The following is a 22,264-nucleotide window of genomic DNA, read 5'->3' as shown; positions in this document are numbered from 1 at the left end:
ACCTAGAAGGCTCTGTATTTTAATGAGCTCAACTCTAGAATCTGAAATCCAAACTACATGATTTATTATTCATATACTTGGGGCCTCGCAGTAGGGTGTGGAGCTCTTCGTGGTTCTAATCCCGGCAAACAGAAGAAGACATAACCAAATTGTCCTGACTAAAGTTGAAATATTGTCATTTTAATTGATTGCCAGAAATGGTCAGAAAAGCTAAATGTATATGTTAAACCCAAAGGTTTCACAATGAGGCTACCCCAAATAAATTGTCTGTTTGCTGTAACCCGAGTCAACATTTTTCAAGCGGCTCGGTTGGTAGGCAAATTCTTATTTTTTTTACTTTGAAGGCAAAAAAAAAGATAAAAATTTTGCCATGTTTTGAGTCGGAATGACCACCAGGGGTCAGGCTTCAACAGTCAATGACGGAAAACGTCTCTATCAACCTGATCAGGACACTAAATCTCACGATTTTAAGATATTTCAATCGACCTTTTGTACGCGAGCGGGGGGAACATGCGGGGGACACGGGCGCCGCCATGTTTGTTGTGATGACGCTACTGGGCGTGTGTCAATCCCAGAATGCTTGCGTAAGACACCCTGACAGAGCCTGGCATGTCCTATGGACACTTGAGCGGCGCCGACGAAGGCGCACCAACTTGTAAAAGGCAATTTGTCGTCACTAACTCCTTGTCTGTTTCATTACAGACACATGTGGAGTGATTATAAAGACGCACATGCATTGCACAGTACGTTATCTTTGCTGTAAGGATAACAAGCGTGATAAAAATATTCGACACAGTGGTTAAGGGAGGTCCGGTCGGTGAGTCGGCGAAATAATTGAAAAATAAAAGAATTCAACGTTTTTTCAACAAAATTTTGCTCAGCCTGATGACGATTCCAGTTATTTAGAATGGGAAATAGCTCATGAAAGGGAACTAAATCCCATGACTATAAATGTATGTATATTCTACTTATCATCGGCTGGTCCTGTGGTTGTTTGGAGGAGACACATAAATGACAGGAAAACTGTTTATGGAAATTATAAACTTTGAAAATGTCTCATGTTCTTATGTAAATTTTTTGTTTGGTTGTTGAACTCTGTTACATCTGGTGTTTTGAATGTTCTAGACACCATTGCCCCTATGAAGGCTAAAATTGTTAAAATAAGCAGAAGACACCATGGAGAAATGATTCGGTCAGGGCACAGAAAAGGGAGTGCCGCCGGGCCGAACGGAAATGGCGGAAAAGTCAAAGCTCCAGGTTCAAAGGGAGAATTACAGAGAGAAGTTGTACATGTACAACCTCATTTTATGTAGAACTAGGGAAAGATATTTTTTTGAAATAATCTGAAGCTGCAGTAACAACTCGCGTGTCCTGTTTGCCACAGTAAACAGATTAACAAACCCTCCAGCTCAGCTGCCGTTAGAACTCATTTCCACATCCAAGTGTAATGAGTTTGCATTATTCTTTAATGACAAAGTTCAGGGCAATAAAAATGCTATAAATTCCACAATGCAAAAAATGACCCTAAAACCACCTAGATATTTAGATCTAACTCACTTTGCACCTGTAACTGACAAAACTGTCCAAGAAATCATCTACATGCTGCCTCAATGTGTTACCCACCAGATTTCTAAAGTCTGTGCTGAACAGTTTCTTAGCACAAGTCACTCACACAGTTAACATGCCGCTTCAATCTGGAACATTCCCAATGTCTTTGAAAACTGCGGTCATAAAGCCTCTCCTAAAGAAGAGCAGTCTTGATGCCGCAGTACTGAGTCATTACCGGCCCATCTCTAATCTGCCATTTTGGGAAAAAGTTCTTGAAAAGGTTGTTGACCAACAGCTCACAGACTTCCTCTCAATAAACAGCTCATTTGATGTTTTTCAGTCAGGTTTTATACCTCATCACAGCACTGAAACTGCTGTTGTCAAGGTGACAAATGACATCCGCCTGAACACCGACATGTGGACCCTCTTACAGAGACTAGAGGACTGGGTGGGCATCACTGGCACTGCCCTAAACTGGTTAAGGTCCTATCTGGAAGACAGGAAGTACTTTGTTGAAATTGGTAGCTGTGTCTCAGACCACATGACCCTGACCTGTGGAGTGCCCCATGGGTCAATCCTGGGACCCCTTCTGTTCAACCTCTACATGTTGCTGTTAGGTCAGTTGATACGCAGAGAAAATGTGTCCTATCACAATTATGCAGACGACACTCAGATCTATGTTTCACTGTCGGCAGGTGAATATGGACCAATGGATTCACTCTGTCACTGCATCCAACAGATCAGTTTGTGGAGGCAAAATAACTTTCTCCAGCTGAACTCAGACAAGACTGAAATAATCGTTTTTGGCCCACAGAAACAAAGCGAAAGTGCTAGAGTCTCGCTCTAAAACCTACAAACCAAGTTTGAAATCTGGGGGTAATAATGGACTCAGACTTGAACTTTAACAGCCACGTCAAATCAATAACATCAGCAGCCATTTACCATCTAAAAAAGATTGCCAAAATCAAAAGTATAGTGTCTAAACCAGACTACTACTTTCTATATGGAATCTTGAAGAACTGGACTGGACTGAATGGGACAAAATTAGTTTTTTCTCTGGTCCTGTCTTTTTCATTTATTTATTTTTCCCAGTTTATGTGTTCTATTTTCTTTATTTAGAAAAGAACTAAAGAAACTCCAAAACAAAGCTGTGCCTGCGTTTGCTGAGAGTACAAAACATTGATATTTTTGGCATAATATTTTTTGTTTTATTGCTCTCTACTGTCCGTATGAAGTCACGTTTCATTTGCAGTGTTTACAGAAGCAAAAATAACTTGAGAAACAGCCTCATACACCACCAATCTAATAATGATGACTGGGTTAATAAATTGTTTTCAGGGTTTTTATGTTGTTGTTGTTGTTTTCAAATTTAAACGTCAGTCAGCAACTGGAATTCAGCATAACATTTAAGATCCGTCTGAAATATCACCTGCAAAACTAAGACAATTTCAGATCATGCATGTAGAGTTATCTTCATTCATAACCCTATATTTACGTTTGTGAATTCTGTTCATTGACAATAGCAATAAACCCCTTTCTGACACTATTTTCATGGTTATGCTTATGTACCCAGTCATTGCAGCATTTGTGATTTGCCACAAATTCCAATCCAGAGTTTGTGTCAACCGCCGACTATAACATCACTCTCCCGTTTTCTCTTTCACCTGTAATAATTAAACAGAGCCATCCACCTGAAATGCGAGTGGCTTTTTGAATGACAGTTGGAGCTCGTCGTGTATCTCGCCTCGTCTGGCAGCCCGCTCATTGTTTACGCTGCTCTGTTCCCCCGTCATTGGCTTTTGCCGCGTTGCCAAGGTGCCTAATCAGTCTTTTGGAGAGGTTCTTCAGTGATTTGCCTCTCGAGTGTGCGGCGCCGCGGCCCTGCTCTCCTGTCTATGTGTGTGTGTAAATACATGTGAGAGCCCTACGCCCTACGGCCGTGCCAAAGCCCTTCCTTCCCCGGTGCGGAGACACTGGAGGAGGAGGAGGCGGCGGCGGCGGCGGCGGCGGATGCTGGTGAATAAAAATGAGACGGTGCATTGGCATTCACCGGATACAGTGGCTGTCAGGGAAGTCGCTGCATATATATTACTCTGAGGCGGAATTTGAAAAGCAAATAAGTAGCGTTCAAAAATGCAACAAAGCGAAGATCTGACGGCTGTAGAGTGTCAGCTGCAGATGACACTCCGGTTGTCTTAGAGTGAAATTTACAATAGCTGGTTTTAAATGGTAAATAAATGGTGGGATCAGAATCAGTAAACGTTTCATTGCCTCTCCATTCAGGGGCGTTGGAACAGCTGTAACAAAAACAAGAAAATGACTATACATTTCGGTCCATTTTATAATGCAAAAAGTCCCTCTTGTTTGTAATAAACTTAGAATAGTCAAAGACAAAGAGCTTAGAAGAAGAAGAAGGAGAAGGAGAAGGAGAAGGAGAAGAAGAAGAAGAAGAAGAAGAAGAAGAAGAAGAAGAAGAAGAAGAAGAAGAAGAAGAAGAAGAAGAAGAAGAAGAAGAAGAAGAAGAAGAAGAAGAAGAAGAAGAAGAAGAAGAAGAAGAAGAAGAAGAAGAAGAAGAAGAAGAAGAAGAAGAAGAAGAAGAAGAAGAAGAAGAAGAAGAAGAAGAAGAAGAAGAAGAAGAAGAAGAAGATCCTTTATTGTCCACAAATGGGGAAATGTCATTGTTGCAACGCAGGTAGATACAGAGGAAAAGAACAGATCACTTATTGGAAGTTTGAAAAACACTCTCAATAGAAGATCTCTTATAAACAAAAACTCCCATAGACAAAACCTCCCATTTCCCAACAAGGGATGGAGGGGAGAAATAATAAAGATAAAATAAATAGATAAATACCATTGCATGTGATCACGACAGTAATTGCACATGAATATGTGTCACGACATGAATCTTAGTTGAGTTATCTACTTTTTCTTTTTCTGAATCTAGTATGTATGTATTATGTGAGTCAGTTTAAATCTGCCTAGTAACAGATGGGTGAGTGATCTGAGGGAGAAAATAGGGTCTGGTGGCATAACGGCCTAAAATACAGCCAAATATATAATATATCTAGGGCATAATAAACATCATCATGTATGTACAGGGGCTCAATATATCGAAATGTTGTTTTGAAGATATGCATAACTTTATATTGAGTATATTGTGTACATTGTTTACAGTAAAGAATGTGAGAAAATAAGCTGGGGAAAAAAGAAAAGGGAATAAGGTGATATTTCTTCACTTTTGTGGTTAATTTTTACAAACATTCCACAGAGATCTGATACTCAAACCTCAGCTAATATTTGTACTTATTTGTTTTATTTAAATACATCGTTATCAATCAATTTCTGTTGGATTGATAATATCATCTGAATATAGTTACTCAAAAAAATAAATAAAGGATTAGATGCTCATTTTGGTCAGTATCTCCCAGCTCAATATGTAATGAAAGTACATGAAAGTATCAGCTGTAGATGCCTGATTTGTGATGGTATAAATGTAACAATCACTGGTTTTGATGGTAAATAAATGGTAGAATCAGAATTCAGTATAGCCAACATATTTTCTATTGTCCTCACTGTCCTAATTCCAAAAAAGTGAGTTATTGATCTAAAGAAAGAAAAAAGATAGCAGTAAGCTAATGTTTGTAAGATAAATACAGGAAAGGGTTAAACAGTCGGAAAAGGAACAACCTAAATGGACAGAATTTCTCTCTTGGTCATTGGAGACACATTCATCAGCACAAAAGCAGTTATTATTTCCCCACATTTTTGCATTGTAAAAAAGAAAACACACAGATAATCTCCATAAACATATGATTACGAAACTGTTGCGACCCCAGCATTCCCTTAGGACTCTGGGAAGCTCGCTCACCCATATATCCTGCTGCCTCCTCCTATGCATCGCACGGAAACGCTGCCCCAGATTTTACACTTGATTAACCGGACCAGGACTAGCTGCGTTAAAGCAGCAACGGAAACAGCAGAAAGACATAGGAACATGTGCGTGTGTGTTTCATATAGGCCTAGTACAGTGAAGACGTGCGGAGGTCACTGCACCGAGGCCTCCGAGGAGCGGTGTGTGAGCGGGGGGAGAAGGAGACGCAGATGGTGCATGTTCTTACTGCTACAAAGATCACACAAAACAAGAATACAATGGGGAAAATTAAGGTTTGCGTCACGGTGAAAGGATTTCTGTTCGGAACGTTGATCTTGGTAGTTTGGTTCATGGTAGAAAAGGTTTCAAAGGTAGTCATCTGGACGCTGTTCGGACCCCCACTTGAAAGTCATTTTCAATCTGATGGAAATGGTTTGAGCAGCAGCTTTTATACTCCCCAGAGCTCATATTGGTCCCGCTCAAATGGAGGAGTTATAACTGAAATCTTTTTTCGTGATTTTCCTGAACTGAATCATTGTTTTGTACAATTTTGTGCTTGATTTAAATCACTCTTTGTGGTGGACTGATATCAACTTAAAGAACCTAACAGCGTAATCCTTCACACTAATGTTATAGTACTTGATTTTTACACCGTGAAAAGAGTAAGTAGTCATGATTGTTTGGGGCGTGTGCAAAGCGTTGGAACTGTTTTTTCAGATGGAGAATGGCAAATCAAAGAGAAAATATTCTTTACTTTACTTACTTTGGCTTCCAAATACAACAGTTTCTCTAAAAATCCACTGATCAAAGGCGCTGTATCGGATGGTTGTCACAGTCTTATATTTTTGTTCAATGTGTTTGCAGTGGTCCAAACGTATGCATTTCAAGCATCGTAATTATTCACCGCGATGAGTTTATAAGTGCTTTTCACAACTTTGAGTGGCTCGAGGCATGCTAACAATGCACGTTCTGGTTTTTGGAGAATAAAACACTCTATAATGAGATGCAGAGAAAATGCAGTCAGTGATCATATTTTGACCCCAAGAGCTGCTTTTACAACATATCTGTACTCATTTATAGTAAATGGGAAAACAGTGTATTTCCCCAAATATTTTTAATAATCAAGTTGATTATTTAAGTTTTTTGGGTGATGTTATTTGTTGGTGATATTTTTGTAGTGGCTTTGATTTCTACTTCACTCTATTCCTCCCAAAATGCAGACATTGGAGAGACATGGATCAATAATGGCTATAAACCAAACAAGCCCATAGTATTCTACATTAGCATTAACTTCCACTCTGCCCTGTCGTTGAACTTTATCCCTGGCTTTATTGAACAAACAGGTGCATTCCCCGAGCTTTTATAACCCCCATTGAGTTGTCGGCTAATATCCACTCTGCCAATCCCTCTCCGCCAATGTGCCCGGGCCCCTAATCACACGCTGCCACAATGAACGCGTTTTGTCTGAGCTAATTTCATTATCCTCCTCCTGTCCCCAGTCAATGTACCCAAAGATAAAGAGCGCATTCTCTTATGGGACATAACCGTCAATCGCAGTGCGTAACGGCAAGGATGAGCTCAGATTTATAGTTTATGTGCCGTGGTGGTGACTGGGAATAGGAATGTGAATTAACGCACCCAACAGATGTATCCTTGTAATGTTGTGTGGTTAGCTTCTTTTAGCACGAGGGTAAACAGTATTGATTTAGCGAATTGTATTAGCTTCTTTTGGTCTTGGTGTATATTCATGTCTTTGGTCATTTGGAAGTCTGTGCTACATTTAAAGCTGCACTGTATGTAACTTGATCTCTATATAGTGTTGTTTTTCCTGAAAAGTCCGACAGTATAGCATTAAACATATCTATATAAGATAAGATAAGATAAGATATTCCTTTATTGTCCCACATGGGGAAATTTCATTGGTGCAACGCAGGTAGATACAGGTGCTTTCATTGCCTCAAAAAAGCTTCACAAGATGCACTATTTATTGTAACTTTTGTGGTGGAAGTAACTGTATCATAATGTGAAGAAACGCACATGTTCAAATCATTGCCGACATATTGCCTTTTTTCACTTGTAGACTTACTCACATTTAGAATAGCAACAACCACTTAACGTCCCCTTTTATGTTACTCGTGAGGAAAACGGATAAATGACACCGATATCATAAAGTAAATTGTATATGCTTCAATATGGGGATTGGATCACCATTCATTTGTACGTGAATATCCTTTTCATGACCTTGCATGAAATCTCCTTTGAGGTGGCATTCATCCGACTAATCGACTCTAAGCCCTCCACAGCAACAATGATGTTAGTCAGTCTTGCTTGTGCCCTGCTTATGGCGGCTTAGAGCAGGCATGGCTCGCAGATACAAGTGTGTGTCCAGGGTGTGTTTGTGGAGGTGAGGCAGTGGCCTGGGTGCGGCTGAGGTCTGTCTTCTCCAGGGTCTGGTCCACAGGGGGACCCAATCGAAAAATACAACCCACCACAATGTGTTCATTTTGAGTCCTTGCACCAGTGTTCCCCTCCCAGTTCCTCACGTCTCAAATAGTTGAGGAACGAGGCTGGCCAAACACGCGGCCCATAGACGACGGACAACCGGACGAAGTATCCTGTTCGTGACGCCAAATTATAAATAAAGAAATTGAACAGTTTGTCTTCCTCAAAACGTGGATCTTTATTTACTTGCGCAGAGTAAACAACACTATCTGGTATATGCCGGTATCTGTCCCTCATCCTCCAGAACAATCATAACACATATTATTTAAAGGCAGTGACATAAACTCTGAAGGGATAGAACAAGCATCAAGGTCTAAAGATTCGAGCTATCTCAATCGGAAGCATGACTGGCACGATACAGAGGCGCCGGACCATCTTTTTTACATGTTAGCTGTGGACAATAGGAACAAAGATAGTGTGACATGACATTTTTCCATTATAGTACTTGCGTTGGCGTAAATGCATCAGAGTAAAATGTATATGAGTCCTACAAATCCCTGGTAATCAAGAAATCTAACTATGTCAGCTCTCTGCTCACAGATCGACAATGACTCCCTGATGCCGCCATTGTACACTTCACATCATTACTTTGCTTTAAACAACCCGCCTGCTGTTTTTCCTTCATAGACACTTTTCAAAATGTTCATTCATGTGCTTTTTCTCTCCTACATCTGCCCCGCTCTCTCAAGGTGCCATTAAAGAAATCCCCAATTACTCCTAATAATGATGTAATCAAGCATGGCCGACGTGCCAGCGAGCCTTAATTAAGATATTAATTAGCGGAATAATAGGGTTTTTATTCACCGGCACGCAGGTCTCCCACGGCTACGACAGCGGTGTACTGTATGTCAGGTGGAGACAGGAGTAGGTTAGTGGCTTATTTAAGTCATTGTCCTTGAAGACACAGATATTTTTTTTAGTATTAGAGTCATTCTACAAGCAGTATAATTTGTAAAAGTACTAGAGTCTACTAGAGTCTCCTTGTTTTAACTATATGTACAAACTGAAATAGTGGTTCATAATCTCAATAAACAAAAAAGAAGTGTTGTTAAAGGGACAGCACACCCTTTTAATCCGTAATGTTATCATTCTAGAATCTGAAAAACACAAATTCAGGAAAAATCTATTAAAAAAACAAACATTTTTTTCTTATTTGTATATCTCGCTCGCTTGTTCATAAGAGTATCTCATTTCAATATTAGTTTCAGTGTCACTTAACTGGGCAGCACTACTTTTGACATCCTTACTACATACAGTATATTGTAAATTAAAAATTGAAACTGAATGATACTGCATATGCATTTTGTTGGATGAGAACCACAAGGAAGCCATCTTATCTTTTTGTTATTAACATGAAAAACATGTTAAAAAGTTTGCAGCGGTCTAAACTTATTGACCAAGATTAGTTTATTAGCACTTTTCACAAAGTACTGGTAAAAACATTTTTTAATAGAGGCAAACAACACACAGTGGTCTCATTTTCACCCTTAGAGCTACTTTTATAATATATCTGCACTAGGGCAAAACAAATGTCACTTTAATACATGAAAAAAACTTTAATATCACAAAATGTTATTTACTTAATACGGTTCTATTGCAATTTCATATCACTTAATTGGTGTGCAGGCGTCCTCACACTCTGCACTCACTACATTATCGTTTATTGAAATGACACAAACCAAACGGTGCTGGCCGACTCCCAAACACACATAAATGTATCATTTATAATGTTGTTTTGCTGTCCCAGGGAGACCTTTGCGAATTGTGACCTCATTTGAACTGTGCTCTGTCTGCCATGAGCAAAATAACACCTTGAAAAACAGACTTTGATTGTCGATTGTAATATTAAGCTCTTTTTGCCCACGCCTTTTGTGTAATATTTATTTTTCCATGTAATTATTAATAAGGCTGATCCAAATATAATATAGATAACAGTACAGTCTTATTCATCTCCATTCAGACAAGTTACAGGTCAGATCAGTGGAAATGCAAGCCCACTCAAGGTAATTTTGAATAGTAAAAATACCCATAGTAAGAGTAGATATGTTTAATACCATACTATGGAACATTCCAGGCAAAGCGATACCAACTCTATGGAGACAACCAGTCCTAATATAATAATCTTATTAATCTGACTATTATTAAATTGTAATTTCACCCACATTTTGTTATAATTTGCTGATTAATGTAATAATATGCTATAACAGTGGACTTTAAGATGAATCATATTACCAGATAACAGTCATAATCATATTTTTCTACATACCACATACATCAGTGGGACATAAACAGGGTTGTCTTGACAACCTCTGCGTTAGTGGGCACATACTCTACGACTAAGCCACTGCTCACAATTTTGGTTAGTTATTACATATTTTGGTAGTAAAGAAATATCACTTACATTAAAAAAAAATACATATATATTATTATAAGGAACAATTTGATTGGATTTTTATACATAATGTGGTTGTACAGACCTTCCAACGTAAAAGTCACAGCATAAAATAAAATATAAAAAAATGTCCCAATTTTTTTTTCCCCCACTCATTCTTTTTTTACTTATTTTTTTAGAACATAAAACAACAAAAACAAACATAAATAAAACCGAGAGGACACAAGATAAGTAAAGACAAAAAATACTAAATAATGGAAGGGTTAAATGCATAATTAAATCCAAAATAAAATACCCATTTTGTCCATTGTTTTTAAATGTTTTTGTTAATCTTTATATTGAGTCCAGAAGTGATATTTTTTTCATCATTGTGCAAATGTTGATTATGATGTCAGTCCAGTCCTTAATCGTCAGCGCAGTTTGTGCCATCCATCTTTTTGTGATGACCTTTTTTTACCAGCTGAGTATGTTCCAAAGGTATCCATCCACTGTGTCCATGGCTATTCTGAGGCCCAAATGCATTGATCCAAAATGATATTGAAAATAATCTGCATTGCCTTGATGTCCACTATCAGGACACCACCACCATAAATAGAAAATTGTGACCTATAACAGCAAATTAGGGTCAACATTGAGTGTAAAACTGCAATGTTTCACCTGTTATTCTTGACTCGTCCCTTCAAACCTTGCTCGACCTTCCAAAACACATGCGGATACCCATAATTACTGCGCAGGAATATTCCGAGGTGGCCTATGACTGCCCTGGTGCTCCGGCGGTTGATCCAATTAACTTTTAAGTGAGGGCCTTAATTTATCAGCAAATGGCTCCGCTGCTCTGGGGGAGGCTGATAATGTCAAATGTCTCATTCACAAACACTGCTCGTCGCTTTTCATCTTTTAATCTAAAGATGCCGAGTTGGTCCAGCCCGTCGAGGAGGATCAGGACCCAACGTCAACGGAAGAACCTTGTCAATTATGAAAGTGATAAGTCCCGAGAGAGTTGTTATGCAAGTGAGAAACGCAATTTGTGTCAGTTAAACGCAAAACACATCGGTACACTGCGATAAATAATACTGTTTCTATGGCTACTACGACTACTTTGACTGTTTTTTAGCTCCTAGCACAGAGTAGGTAACTCTAAGTGAGAAAGAAGCTGCGCCTCACAGTTGACTCCAGCATGTTGTTTGCCAGAGAATCCTGCCTCGCTTCCCTGGGCAGGTGGAGTGTGCAGAGTGCACATGTGCGAGCTTCAGCCCAAAGAGGGAGAGACCCAGTCCAAGAGCAGAACTTGGCCTGGAGATCGTCGAGTGACCTGCTAAATAGACTCACTGGTGCTATAGGAATATGGCTAAAGCGCTTCAAGAAACGTGATCCATTCCTCCATTTTAAAATTGTTCAAATTGTATTTTTTAGAGAATTTTTTGGGCTATTTCTACTAATAAAGCCCCCCTCTGTGGGTTCTGCGGGTGCCTTCTCGCGGGTTAAATGCAGGTTTCATTTGATTGCAGAGCAGGTTATAAAACTGACCGCCGTACATCACATGTCCGCTCTCCACGTGTTTTTTTTGTTCTCATTTCTATGAGTCATATTGTAATAAAACATGCAGCATTTTGAAACACACGGGAACTACTACTACTACTACTGCTAATTCTACTACTACTATTACAGATATGACTACTGCACTGTCCAAACCTTTTTTTTACTACTACTAACAACAAAAAACACAACTAGTACACTTTTACAAGCTTCAACCCTTTTTGGTTTAATTACAAAATAAACTTTGTTGAATTGGATAGAACTACTGCTATTACTACCACTACTACTACTGCTACTCCCACTACTACTGCTCCCACCACTACTGCTGCTCCCACCACTACTGCTGCTCCCACTATTACTACTACTATTCTTACTCCTACTACATCTGTACGGACTATAATTGAGCATAATAAAGGATTTATTGTAATCCTCCAGCATGTATGTTTTTCACCATGGCCATGCCTCACTATGGCCATGCCTCATGCAGTGATTGTCCACATATGTGCGCTGTATGAAGGTGCATTATGTGTGAAGAAACACGACCTTGTGCACTTGGTAAGGGATCATCTCAAAATGAGTTGAAGCTGAAAATACTTATTTTTTTAGTCTCTCTCTGGACCCCCTCCCCCCAAAAGACTTTGTCTGGCTTCACATAAAATTTTAAGCGTTGATAAAACGATAGTAGCTTGATAGACCCTGCTCACCTCTAGTGAACATCCCTGAACATCCTTTGGTAAGTTTATATTTAGAAGTTATGAACTCTCCAAAAAATGTCACCTGTCAGCATGTTTGTTTACTCAATCCACATGGTCCACGGGCCCTAGGGGCCCTACGGCACATCCCATTCAACCCAAACTGTGAGATGACCACATGAGATGAGAGAGTGAGAAACTAATGTTTCTTGTCAAAACCTGTAATTGTCAATTGCCTGAGTTTAGACCTTAGACATGTCAGACTGACAGAAGCAGTACACGCCCTTTTGTCTCTGTGAGAATCTCACGTCTTCTGTGATTGGCCGAAACCTCATGCGGGTTTGTTTAGTTTCCTTCTTCCGGTCAGTGCGTAGCACGTTACTAGAGCATAATCTCTTGATCATTTTCTGCGCCGTGTCTTGCAGCAAAAAAGCTTTTCCAACTTTTCTGCACCAGCCGCGTTGGCGACGGTGACGCCCGCCCCGCCCCTTGCGTTGGCCCCGCTCCTCGCACGCACCCGCGTACGCCGCGCACGCACTCACCGCCTAATGTTGGCCTAATGCTCGTTGCAGTTTTTTAGCATTTCAAAACAATTACTGCCACAACGATGTATTGAAGCTTCAAAGCAACAAAAAGACGAACATGGTGAAGGAGTTCTTTATGTAAATGTACAGGTGATTCAAATGGAAAGGAGGCTACACTTTTTTTACATAATACTATAACCCCGATATACTGCAATTTTTACAAAATTGTAAAGGCTGCAATTGTTTGGATTGTAGAATGTTGCCTGAAAATAACAGAGTATCATTTTAGAAAACAGTAGTATTAGTTTATCAGGCGAGGAGAGAGGAGAGAGGGGGAGAGGAATGTGAGGAGAGGAGAGATGAGAGTAGAGAGGAGAGGTGAGGAAAGAGGGTGAGGAGAGAGAAGAGAGGAGAATTCTAAACCATGAGATGCCAAACTAAATGTACTCAAGAGCATGTTTAAAGGCCAATAACAATAGAAAAAGCATAATATTTGTCCTTGAAAGAATCTCATTTTATGGGAAAAATAAAAGTGATTCTGAAAATACACAGGGAAAATATGTTTACTATTGGACAATGATAATTCTCGTTCTGTTAAAACTGTTACTACTACTGCCGTTACTATTACTACTGTTACTATTATTATTACTACTACTGTTGTTGTTGTTACGACTACTACACGTACCACTGCCAATACTACCACTAATTCTACTATTACCCACTTATACTCATTCATAGAAGGAAACATCTGTATCTCTGCCAAATTTTTTATTTATTTTTTATATTAGATACAGTAGATACAAATAAAAACTAAATAAGCAAGACATAACTTACAACAATAAAAAAGTTCCTTGTACTAAAGCGATATACTTACATAGCTCTTTCTTAAGACAAATTTGAAGGCAAGGTAAGTTTGTTTGTAGAGCACAATTCATTCACAAGGCAACTCAAAGTGCTTCACACAACAGGAAAAATGCATTCAAATCACAAAGACAAAACAGTTTAACACATGAAAGAGAAGAGTGCAAAGAAAATCATTTCAGTCATATGCACAGCTAAATAAAACTGTTTTAGCTTAGAATTGAACATTGTCAGAGTAAAAGCCTGTCTCACATCTTAATGAAAATTTTAACTAACTATTTTATGGTTTGCCGTGGCAGAAGGGGAACCTGTTCTACTGAATACAGCCCGATAAAGCACAGTTTTCTGCATGGCACATGTTTTAGGCACAGGAACAATTATGTCAGTTTTTGCACATTTTGGCCACATCTTTTTGTGATTATAATACGAAGGCCTGGAGTTTGATGCATACTGCTAATAATAATATGTAGTGAACAAAGCTCCAAAGGGTCAAATTGCCTTTATGTTCCCTTGAAAACACCACTGCCCCATCAGCTCCATGACCTTGCATCCCAGACAGAGGTCAAACTCTTCTGTGTGCACAGATGAGAAAAGAAGCATCTCTCAATCTTTATTACAGCCTCTCTGTGTGCCTCCTATTAGCTCCATTTAGAGATAACCAGCAGCTCTTTGTAAGCGTTTGTAGACACAAAACCTTCTTGGCAACAGCCGGAAATTTCATTTAAATGCATGAGGTTCAAATGTTATCGGCATTCTGTGAAGAAGAAAAAAAGTGGAATTATGCTGTTACTGCGAATGCCTACATGAGAATTTCAGCTTTATTTGAAGAAACACTAAATCATACAACTAATTTTAATGTTGTTTACGGAAGTGTGCTATTATGTGAGCGGCAGCAAGAAGCCGTTAGTCTAAAATGTGTTAAAATTTTGATAAAGACCATGCAGCGTGTTTGGAAAAAGGTGTTGAGTCCATTATGAAACAGATAGTGAAGGAGAAATGGCTTTTTTGTACTAAAACAAGGTATTTTTGATTTGATTAATTGTTGAATTGTAAGGTATTATCTGACCTGAATACTATCTGGAAAAAATAACCCCCACACCACAGAACATGTTGTCATGATACAAATCAATTTTAACTCTAAATACTTATTATGACATCATGATATAAAGACCATTTCTATGTGAACTGGCTGGTCCAAAAATTATTTAAAATACTGATAAAAAAAAAAACATACATCATGATACATACACCAGATGTCGTGATTAGCCGTGTTGTGTGGTATAAGACCCCACACTTGAGAATGTGTATTGCTGATGGTCTGGAAATCAAATCCACAATCTCAATGTTATTATGGTGGAAAAGGTTTCACAGGTAGGTGGACATCATTTTGAAATGGAGACTCCCTGAAACTAAACTATTTTTTCATGCTAGCCTTTTTAAGGGTTGTTCCAAACGTATTGTTCTCTGCAGCCTCTTCCTCACAGCTGTTTATCTGCTAGCTTTGTAAAGGGTTGTTCTACCCTATTGTTCACATTACCTCTTCCTCACAGCTGTTTATCTGCTAGCTTCGTAAAGGGTTGTTCTACCCTATTGTTCACATTACCTCTTCCTCACAGCTGTTTATCTGCTAGCTTCGTAAAGGGTTGTTCTACCCTATTGTTCACATTACCTCTTCCTCACAGCTGTTTATCTGCTAGCTTTGTAAAGGGTTGTTCTACCCTATTGTTCACATTACCTCTTCCTCACAGCTGTTTATCTGCTAGCTTCGTAAAGGGTTGTTCTACCCTATTGTTCACATTATCTCTTCCTCACAGCTGTTTATCTGCTAGCTTCGTAAAGGGTTGTTCTACCCTATTGTTCACTTTATCTCTTCCTCACAGATGTTTATCTGCTAGCTTCGTAAAGGGTTGTTCTACCCTATTGTTCACTTTATCTCTTCCTCACAGATGTTTATCTGCTAGCTTCGTAAAGGGTTGTTCTACCCTATTGTTCACTTTATCTCTTCCTCACAGATGTTTATCTGCTAGCTTTGTAAAGGGTTGTTCTACACTATTGTTTGCATTGCCTCTTTCTCTCAACTCTTTGCCTGCTAGCCTCATTAACAGGTTGTTCCTTATTGTTCTTTGTTGATCTCTGCTTAGCAGCTGTTTACCTACTAGCCTAGCATCAGATCGTTCTACCCTATTGCTCTCCGCCAACCTGCACCTCACAGCTTTTAAGTACCGGTACTTGAATAGTATTTGCTACTAATTTCTCCTTTCACCCAGGTTTGAGAAGGTTGTCGTTGCCAGATCAAATCACCATTTATGTTCAATGTTCAATGATTTTCTTTTACATTTTTGTTACCGCTTTATAATAACTACACCTTGATAATACACAGACAAATACTTAATTCATAATGAAAAAATATATTAGAATCATTAACCCCACATCAGAAAAGGTACGCAGTGCAGCTTTAAATGTAGTACATTACACTGCGTAGGAAAGCCGTCCCCGCCAGCGTGACCTTCAGCCTTGTACAAATGATCTTCTGATGTGATCCCAACTCATTACAGCATTTGCACTGTTCTCCCAGACGAAGCTCTAAGCCTGTGTTTGGCAATTAGTTTTGATTGTCCTCCGCGCAATGAGTCCGTCTTTAGGTTTAAACCCCGGCCTATAGCTACAGCGCATAATGACGGACTGGAAACGCATGCAAACAGATAGACAGAGAAGGACAGAGGGAAAGTGTTGGCGGTGGGAAGGAGAGTAGGAGGATATCTCAGGACACATGACCACATTCCCACGGACAAATGCCATAATGTGCGGATAATTAAATGCAGAGGAGATGCAATTTGTTATGGAGGCGGCATAATTATTTCTCAGATGAAAAAACATCGACAATAGAGCTAATGCAGTCTTATAGTCAGCCCACTCGAAAAGTACAAAGACTGATATTTTATTATAGGAGCGAGCGGGCTGATAGGAGTGCGTTGAGGCTCAAATGATGGCGATGGCTAAACGGCGTGTTGAAAATAAAGACAATTTTAAAATGTATCTTTGAACAGAAACGCTCGATTGAGATACGATCCACCTTCTGTTTACAACGATCCGCAAATAGGTTAGAATGATCTGTACCACCTTACAACAACTAGACCTTCATTTGCTGTAATAAAGCATAATTCATACTGAACAAATAATAGGAGTGATTTAGGCTTAGGGGTTAGGAGTTTGTATTATTTAAGTAGTTACGAAGCATGAATCACAATTTGTTAAGAAGCAAGTCTTGGTTCATGCTTTATAAAGGCTATTGAAAGTGTAGTTATTCTAAAGTGCTGGCAAATACCTCAATGTTTCTTAATTAAACATTCTTGCTGAAAGAGTCTATGAAAAATCGACTAAAGTAGGTATTCATAACCTTTCTTTATCTTATTTGTCTTGTTTTGATTCTTGATAATCTAATATTAAGAATTTGACTACACCATAATCTCGTAAGTATGTGAATATCCAAGGGTGCACGGTGGCAGAGTAGTTAGCATCAACAACATAACATGATCTCTCTGGCTGGAGTCTGCATGTTCTCCCCATGTTACCGTGGGTTCTCTGGCTTTCTCCCAGCATCCAAACACATGCATGTGTTAGATCAATTGACAACTGATTATTACCCCTTATAAATGAATGTGAGACTGAATGTTTTTGTGGTAACCCTGCGACGAGCCGGCCCCTGTCCAGGGTGTGCCCCGGCTAAGGCCCAAAGTCACCGGCATAGGCTCCAGTCACCTGCGACCTCTAACGGGAAGAAAGTAGAAAGTAAATGAATATCCGCAAACCTGCATGTCCTTTCAACTGACTGCAATCACGTTTGTGGAGTTGAATAACTGCACCACTTGCTGAGGTTATTGTTTAAAAAAAACACACTTCTGTTTGTGTATTCTGACAGAGAAGGCATTGAGCTCTGTGCCAGTTTTTGCTGCATGTGAAGAGGCCCAGTAATTACAGAGAAATAAACCATAAACCACCTCAACAATTCTGCAATCCGACCACGTTAGCATTCTCATCTGTCTCCAGCTCAACGTTAAACTAAAGGGATTGTAGAAGGCGGTCATGTCGCGAGAACCCAGCCAATTCCTGAACTTGCAGAATTTCTACCATTCCGCTGCCTGCCAACAGGGGGCAGCCCCTCGTAGACCCGCTTATCGCCCTGTAGCTGTTTGTGCAGGCCGCTGTGGTTGGCCTGGCTCTCTCTGCAGTTGACAATAGATTAGTCGGGCCTGTGTTGTACAAGAGCGTGAGGCCCGGGAGGCACTGATCTGAGTCTAGCTCTACAGTGGCATTCTCTACTCTTCTCCTTCCATCTTCCTCCTCTCCTCTTCGCTCCATCATCCTGCCACTTCCTTCCCTCGCTAAGCCTTTGTCCTCTCTCTCTTCAGCTCTTTTTTTTCTTTTGGTTTGGTTCAGTTTCCTCTACCTCTTGTCTTGTCTCCCTCCTGCTCTCCCTTTTCTCTCTCTACACTCCTCTCCCCCTTCTTCCTCATTCCCTCGCTCGCTCTGCCCCTTCGCTTTATCCTCTGCACTTTCTTTCTCTCTTAACTGGGACTAAACCTGGACCAAACCCGTAACTAAACATGGAATAACAACGACTAGAAGATGACAAAACCAAGCCGAAATAAGGTTTAAAATGACTTGTGATTGCACCCTTGGTCAATACAAAACAAAAGCAAAACTGGAAATAAAAAACTAGACAATGTCCATCCCGTGTCTCTGTTATTCTATAAAGTCTAAGCCAATCTACGCCAATGACTGTCAAATAGGTCCAATTTACTGTGCATTTCGTAGAACCTTTGCTCTTTTTGCATGTGTTTAACAAGAAAAGAAAAGAGAAAGAGAGTCTGGGGTGAGTGAGTCTCGGGAGTGGTTGGACAGTTTAAGATGATGAAGAGTCTGTTTACTCGTACTTCCCTGTGCACATAGTCGTTTTGGCGCAAAATCCCAATCATTTTGTTGGCTTTTGTCAGCTTTAGCAAACCAAGAATGCCTTTAATCGACTACAGCTCTACTCTCTTCTCGCTCTCTCTTGCCCTGTGCGTGGATAGAAAGTGCTTGTGGTTGAGTTCAGTTCAGAGGGATGCGCGGGGCCTGCTGGAGATGTGTTTTGTCTCTGCACACGGAGCCTCTGGGACTGGAGCCTTGGATGAAAGCCTTTTTGTTTGGCGCAGTTAGCCACATTAGCCCCATCGTCATCAATATCTCAGATGCCGTATGTAGTTCTTGTAGCTTGTTTTGTTTATTAAAGTGGTATTTGACACAATGTTGGGTGCCATTTTGTAATAACTACGTAATAACAAAACACCGTAATAATAAAATTATGAAATTTCCCCGTGTGGGACAATAAATCAATATCTTGTCTTATCTTATCTTATAACAGCCTTAATTCATAATTTAAAAAAAAAATGTTTATTAAGATTGATTCCGGTGTTGTAACTACTAAAAGGGTTAGGAGTTAGAGTAATAATAAAGTAGTTACTAAACCGGAATCTCTCTTAATAACCTATTTTTTAAGAATTGATTAAAGAATGTAACTTTTTCTGGTGGTGGGATTGCCATCCTTTTGTCTCCATGGAGATTTTACTGCTTGAATGTTCCACAATATGTCATTAAACTTGTGTACAGCGGTTGTATCAGCACAGATCTGACCTGTAACTTGTATCTGATATCTGCCCTTACTTGTCTCCACGGAAACAGATGCGGTGGGGAGAAGCTTACATATGTACTCAGTTTAGTATGCAACACAAATAAGACTGGTATTAATGCTAGGCCCGGCCATTTTTTGTTTTAGATGCTAATGTTTGCAACTGTAATGTTACTGTAGGAGGTAAACAGAGAATAAAAATGTACAGAATTTGTGAATTAGTCACATTATTTTCACATACTATGCATTACCCACACATGACTTTCAAGTGTCAGGCGTTCGCTCATCATTCGGTGTTAGCATGGCATTTACGATAAGATATTCCTTTATTGTCCCACATGGGGAAATTTCATTGGTGCAACGCAGGTAGATACAGAGGTAGATACAGAAGAACAGATCACTTATAGGAAGTCTGAAAAACACTTTCAGTAGAAGATCTCCTATAAACAAAAACTCCCATAGACAAATAAATAAATAAATACCATTGCATGTGATCCTGTTATCGACAGCAGAGGGAATTATTATGTGGAAATAAACTAAAGCTAGCTTGCCCCGAAATGCTAATGGAAGCACGCAGTTGTAATTAGCGAGATTTGACGGCAGAAATGGACAGAATGATTTACGGACCTGAAAATGACATAGAAAACCTCCAGATATCTAACGTTGACATAACACATCTGAGGCTCAGAGGGAGAGGGCCTCGTAAACAGGATTAATGAAACAAGTTTGAATGAAGCCAAATACAACTCTAGGCATGTTTTTTGATGAGGGAACAACGTTTACAATGGTTTAAAGCTCAAAAAAGTCATTCATTTTGGTCTACAGCTTATGTTGATTTTAGTTTTTAATTTGTAATTGTCTGTTTCACACTCATATCACATTTTTACAATCAATAATTTGTCTTTCCTGTTCCTAAAATGATGTAAGGGCCTAGCGTTGGAGATTTTCCAGTCTCAAAATATACCTGAACTGTGAGTCAGACAGAGGCAGAAAGAGTTTGATGGGTTTGATATGAGTTTCTCTAATAAAAGTCCCTGTCAGCACATTACCGGCTGCAGAAGGCCATCCACAGACTGCTCCTCACCGGAACTAAACAAATGTGGTTATGGCCCATTTGTCACTGGCATCCAGGTACACTTTATTTTTACTCCTAACGTGGCGATGTGGCACAAAGAATTACTGTCACATAAGATTCAAGAGCAGTTTTGTGCTATAGTTGGGAGTAATGACATTGTTTCCAAGGCAATATGATTGAAATAGCATTGTAACAGAGTGTGTGCTTATGGTAAATGCATGATAATTATTTTAATTACAGGAAAACAATTGTGTTCCAACTGTATTAGGGATAAACCCTAAACCAGTGAGAGCGTAAATGTACAGGAAACAGTTAAAGGACAAATATGATGCATTATTTGTGTTTTCATTGGCATTTAAACATGCTCTTGAGTACCTTTAATATGGCATCCCATGTTTTAGAATGTAAAATAATGTGTTTAATTTGAAATAATGTGGAATTTATTATGGTTGTTAGGCATACAAACATCTGGAATTACGTTAGCGCTCTATCTACTGGCAACAGAGGGAATTACATAACAAGAGAAACTGTAATGAACGTGGTTTGACGGCAGAAATGTCCGTCAAACTCGAGTCCGGCGATGATTTTTGGACTTAAAAACAGCACAGAAGATCTCACAGCTCCACTTCTGATGCCACAAAACTGGTGGTTTCTGAGGTTCAGAGGGGAGAGGACATTAAACGATCAAAAAAAGCGTGAATGAAGCTAAATACAATACTCAGGGTAATGTTTTTATGAGAAAACAATGTTAGAACATGGCTAAAAGCTCAAAGCAGTTACATTTGCATAGTCCAATAGCCTTGATCATATTGTAAAAATGTAAATGTTAAAATAATTGGACGTTCACACTGTTTTCAGCAGATTATAAGTAAGGTCGTGTTCTGAAAAATGACTTTCCTTGGGGCCTAACCGCCACTTGAGAGAGTTTGAGGCTGCCAAACTCAAACTTGTGTAATTTATTTGTTAAACTGTATTTTCTATCATCTGCAGCTGCTCAAATGAATTGTCTCTCAAAGGATAAATAAAGTCATCTGAAAGTTTTCCTGGTGAAGCTGGACAGACAGTGACAGTGACAGTGATTGACAAATGCATTAGACAATCAGAGAAACTCATGGTCCGTTCATATTAAAACAAATACGGCCGCTTACGTTGAGAAAATGGAGTGAAAGAAAATTATAAATTACATAAAAATACTTACTGAAGCACACATTTTTTAAGGGCCAATTTGAATCCATATTTATCCCAAGCCTACAATGGTATTCTCATGTTATTGCTGTACTTACTTCCTCATAGTAATAATACGGGATTCATGATTATTTAAAGTATAAATTGAATTCAAACTGTTACTTGCAGAGATTCCTTTGCAAAATCTGCCAAACGAAGGTGTGGAAGACTGTTTTGTAGAGGGCTGTTTCTCTTTCATACCAGTCGGTGAGTTACATAAAGCATCGGTTGTGGTTGCTGTGTAACTTTCCAAACAAAACAAAAGACAAATGTTTAGTGGAGTCACAGCAGTAGAGGCCCTCCCACACAGCAGATAACAGCCGGCTCACAGCTCTGTATTTGTGCCCCCTCTCTCTCCTCTCCTCTGCACT

Source organism: Eucyclogobius newberryi, unplaced genomic scaffold (genome assembly GCF_026437365.1).
Source record: "Eucyclogobius newberryi isolate DKJ021-1_F unplaced genomic scaffold, fEucNew1.0.hap1 SCAF_9, whole genome shotgun sequence".
Classification (NCBI taxonomy): domain Eukaryota; kingdom Metazoa; phylum Chordata; class Actinopteri; order Gobiiformes; family Gobiidae; genus Eucyclogobius; species Eucyclogobius newberryi.
The sequence above is the reverse complement of the archived record's forward strand: the minus strand, read 5'-3'. Positions refer to the sequence as shown.